This window comes from Triticum urartu, chromosome 6A (assembly GCF_056163025.1).
Source record: "Triticum urartu cultivar PI428250 chromosome 6A, HENAU_Tu73, whole genome shotgun sequence".
Lineage (NCBI taxonomy): Eukaryota > Viridiplantae > Streptophyta > Magnoliopsida > Poales > Poaceae > Triticum > Triticum urartu.
The window spans coordinates 529,874,844-529,879,966 of record NC_141878.1 but is presented as its reverse complement, the minus strand read 5'-3'; the positions used below and the strand labels follow the sequence as shown (position 1 = coordinate 529,879,966).

The 5,123-nt window shown below is 53.8% G+C and overlaps 1 pseudogene; it reads right to left on the bottom strand.

The window, feature by feature from the left end:
• Positions 1–2,908: 2,908 nt before the first annotated feature.
• LOC147966085 (U-box domain-containing protein 21 pseudogene) lies at positions 2,909–4,696 on the bottom strand (annotated as a pseudogene).
• Between the last annotated feature and the right edge of the window lie 427 nt (positions 4,697–5,123).

The window sequence follows — 5,123 nt, the reverse complement described above, 5'->3', positions numbered from 1 at the left end:
CCTATCCTAGGTACATTCCTTCGTCACCGCGCATGCGCGTACGCCCGCGCACCTCTCGACGTGGCCGCCGCGGCCCCGACACCGTGCCGGCGAAGTATGACGCGCGTCGCGTGTCGTGTTCGTCCTGGAGCCACGTGTCCCAGAGGTCGGAATCCGGGCCATACATGTCGTCGTAGAACAGGTCGTCCGGGAGGAGGCGGCGGCGGCGCTCGATCTCATCGCGGCGCGCGCGGCCGCTCGCCGGCACAGGAGGGATCGGGACCCGGTCGGCGCTGAGGTGCCATCCGTTGGGGAGGTGGACGTCACTCCACGGGACCGGCGTCCTCGTCTCTCAGTACCTCCGGCACACGTCCGTAGCGAGGTATTGCCGGTCGCGCTCGCCGGCGGGCCTAGGGTTGATGGTGAAGGGGGCCGGGACGGGGGCTTGACGGGAGGAGCGCAGCGGTGACGCGGGCTCCTCCTTCTTCACGGAGCCGCGGCGGCGCCCCGAGGAAGAGCCGGCCTCACGGTCGTGCTTGCCCTTGCCGTTCCAGAACCCCATGGCGAGGTGGGCGGCCGGCGAGCTCGAGGGCTTCGGCTAGGGTTTCGGCGCTGTCGGGTTTCGAGGAGGCCGCGGGGTGGCGTGGGGCAGTGTGGACGACGACCCGTCCACGCTTCCCACTTAAAGAAGGACGGCGACCGTTCGACGTGCGGATGACAGGTGGGGCCGCCCGCTCGTGCGCATTGATGTGGGCGGGTGGGAGGTAGGTGGCCGCCTGCCACGCGGCCCCGACGCGGACGAGCGCGCGTCCGTTTGGTGTCCGCCGCGAGCCAAACCCGGCGCAAGTTTGCGCTCGAAATGGGTCGGCCCGGACACAAAACGGACAGGATGGGTCCGGACCGTTGCGCGCTGGGCCGTCTTCTTTGTCCATTTTACCCCAAACGGACGGGGCCGGACAGGATAGGGTCGCGTGGTGGAGTTGGCCTAAGGGGGTGATTGATTCAGAAGTCTTAGGACTTTTTCTAGTCCCAGGGACTAATCAAAAAAGACTCTCCAGTAGAGTCTTTTTTCTAGTCCGTGTAGAAAAAGTCCCTCCTGTTTGGTTCCTAGGGACTTTTTCTAGTCTCTGTGACTAAAAAGTCCCTGAACCAAACACCCCCTAAGTATTTTTATTCACTTTTACTATTACAATAAAGATTTTCAATCGCGACTGACGGTGATCTCTGTTCACTTTGGGGGCATATCATATACTGTCACAAACGGTTCAGATATGAGCAAATGTAGATGCATTGGTATTTCTTTAGTTCACTTCAGCAACTAATGGCCGTTGTGCGAGTGTTTATTTTCTCAAGCAACCGATAAGAGCTCTACATTTTTCATATGAACAAGAGAATTGATCGGTTAATAAGGAAAACTGAGCGAAAACTAAGTGCTAGTGTTTCTCTAGAGTATTTTGGACGATGCAATTAATCTTTTTTTTTGAAATGGAGGGTCACCCCCGGCTTCTGTATCAAACTGATGCATGCAACTATATTATTAAACAAAAATTTCAAAAGGTCTGCGGTTCATTACAAGCTCACACGGAGCTAAAATGAAATGAAGATAAAAATTACCACAACTGGTGAAAATAGAAAGAGATGACTAAACACCTTGCATTAATTAGGCCGCTATCCAAACCAGTTGTAAATACTCCGTGCTACCATCTTTCATCGGATACACCGAATAGTCAAAAGCTCCCAGACTTTCGGAAGAGTGAGTAATGACCACATAAAAATTCAAGCAGTGGCCCTCTATATAACCTGCAAAAAAATTAAAAGAGTTAAATAATATGAGGGCATATATTATTTGGTTTGGTTCCCCAAAAGAAGAATCATGTAGAGCCACCATTTCTGTCCACTCTTCCCATTTGGATGGCTAACATTTACCACCACCCCACACCACGCGCGCGCGCACACACACACCATATCTTGATTTTGCGGCCAGGAGATTTACTCCCTCCGGTTTTTTTAGTCTGCATATAAGTTTTATTCAATGCCAAATTATCTCTACTTTGACAAAACTTATAGAAAAAAATGTCAACATTCACAATATCAAATCAATATGGTAGATTCATTTTGAAATCAGTTTCATAGTTTATATATTCAGTATTGTAGATGTTGATATCTTTTAATATAAATTTGGTCAAACTTTGCAAAGTTTCACTTGACACAAATCTAATACATGGAGTAAAAATGACCGGAGATAGTACATCCATTGCTCCAAGATCCTAACCCGACACCTTCGTCACCGTCGCTCAACTCCTAGTCCATCCATCGTTCAACAACAAGCCGCCATCCACCTTTCTCATCTAGTTATCATGAGTCTTTGACCACCACCTGTTCCAAAACCCTAACTCCTTAGGCTGGTATCTAAGTCAAGAGAATAGGAAGGAGAACTTTTTTTTTTGAGACGGGAAGGAGAACTTTGTTGGCACCCAAAAAACTCCTCAAGCGTATGTTTAGTGGTGAGCCTAAATTTTTTACCCCATTTACATCCATGATCTAATATGCCTGTAATTTGGTTTGGCTGGAAGATGATAATGGACGATAGCAAGGAGATTGTATTTTCAGTAAAAAAAATCGTGGTATCAACAATTATATATATGATCTTGTTTCATAAACTAAAAAAATTGCATGTTTCAAGTTTCAAAAAATCATATATACAGGAAAATAAATTGAAACACGTCCATGGAAATTTCTAGAAATATGACCATTTTGAAGTATGCAAAAATATTTTATGATTTATTCACAATAAATAAATTATGTAGTATATAAGCACAAAGGGTTTTGCACTTTTTGTATTTTATTGCACAGTTTGCCAATTGTCATGTGTGCTTTTGTTTTGCCAACATCCACCAAGTTCAAGTTTTTTGGGGGGGCCAAGTTCAAGTTTTTCAAGCTCAAGTTTCTACCTGTTGCATGGATGATTCTTTTCACATATTTTTCACAACTTGTAGATGTCATTTTTTGCTAAATTTGAGTGGAACCGTACATTCCCAGGTTCCAAAAATACCCCCCCTTGAGCACAGTAGTTCTTCCAAAAAGAGAGAGAGAGAATCTAAACCTAATTGTGTCTGCATGGTTTCTATCCACATCGATCGTAGCCAAGTTCCAATATGCACACTCAGAAGGGTCTCTTGAGCGCCTTGAAATCCAGCGTGTCGATGCACTCGGCGCCGTCCCTGGATCCATTGAGGATCCTGAGCAGCTCGCTGGCCCGCTCCTTGGTGGCGCCCTCGCAGCCCACCTGCAGCAGGAGGAGCAGCTTCTGGAACGCGCCGACCTGCAGCGCCTCGGCCTTGCACCCGCCGCCCTCCGCCGGGGAGTTCTTGCACAGCCGCCACAGCGCCGACACGGCGAACTCCGTCGCCATGTCCGACACGTGCTGCATCTTCTTCACGATCACCGGCACGGCCAGCGCCTGCGCGTACGCCTCGTCGCGGCCCTTGCTTGTGAGGAGCAGGCCGTCCAGCAGGGCCAGCGCCTTCTCCGTCGCGCCCTTGTCGGCGTCCACCAGCAGCTCGAGGAGGAGCCGCACCGCGCCGAGGTCGACGAGGCAGGACGCGGCGAGCTCGGTGTGCGTGACGAGGTAGTACGCGGTCACCAGCGCCGCCTTGGTGGCCTGGGGCGAGACGGGTTTCTCCAGGAGCTTGACGAGCGCCGCGTATATGCCGGTGGTCTTTGACATCGCCTCGAGGCACTGCCGGTCGGATGAGGAGGCGATCTCGCGGAGAACGACGACGGCGCTGACCCGCGCTAGGGGCTCGCTGTGGGAGAGGATAGACACGACGGATCCCAGCGACGCCGGGGAGGCAATGTGGCGCCTGGACTCCTCGTCAAGAGGCAAGAACACGACCATCGCCGCCAGGATCTCCTCTAGGGCCGTCGCTGGCACCACCCGCTGGCCGGCAAGATGGCAATACGTCGACGAGAGCGCGCGGGCGGCGCTGGCGGACACGAAGCACCGGCGGTTGCGCTCGCTCTCCTTCCCGAGCGCCCTGGCCCTCGCGACCAGCTCCCGGCACCTCGGCCCGTCGCCGCGCCTCGCGGCCGCGCACACCGCCTCCAGAAGCTCGGACGCGTCGAAAGCGGAGACCGGGACGCGGGGCGTGGGCACGCGCTCTATCCCGAGCCCCCGGTTGGCGACGCACCACTCCTGGATCACCCTCCTCGTGGCGTGGTTAGGGACGAGCTCCTCCAGCCGCAGCGGCCGGCCGGTGACGGGGCACGTGGCGTGGCCGCGCTCCAGCCACCCCTCCACGCTCTCCCGGTCGTACGTGATCCCCGTCGGCGCCGTCACGGGGTCCCGCATCATATCAAGAGATATCGGGCACAAGAAGTGGGTCGGCACGGCAGGCTCCGGCTCGGCGGCGGCGGCGACCAGCATCGGCTGCTGCCACGTCCGCCTGACGGCGAGCGGTACCTCGGCCGGCGCGCCACGCGCCGCGCCGCGGAAGCCCCGGGCGCGGAAGCGGGGCAGCGGCGTGACCATCGACGGTAGAAGAAAGCGGCGATCGCGCTGGCGTGATACCAGGCGCGGGGCCGGAGCCGATCGACGACGAGAACGGCGGCTGACGACCGATGACTGCCTTTTGGGTGGGCGGCGAGGTGAAAATGGCGTGCTATATAGGTTGTGGACGGCAATGTTGAACGAACGTGTGCGTGCGTGCGTGCGATTGTTTGAACGGCGAGAGGGAGGGAGGGAAAAAGAAAGGACGGGCGGGGGCGGGGGCGGGGCGGAGACTGACTGGGGAGGGGAGCGTTTGTTCCTTGGGATTGGGGTTTGAATGTTGACCGTTGAACGTTTGAATTGTACACTTGCTTTTGTTTTGAGATGGAGAATGGTATTTGGCTCCGTGCTGTGCAGGTGCAGCTAGCCTCGTTTGTGTTCTAGTTTTTGTTTTCGAAGACGGCATTTGAAATGCTTCATCGTCCACATGTAAACTGAACCGGCGAATCGGCATCTTGGCTGGTTAGTGGTCGGTTTTTTAAAACCCGTGGCTTGGATTGAGAAGACCAGATGATGAACAAACTATCTGAATTAAATGCTTTTAGTATAATTTATAAAGGAATTTCAATTGAAGTTCCTAGGGGGTAACTTTAGT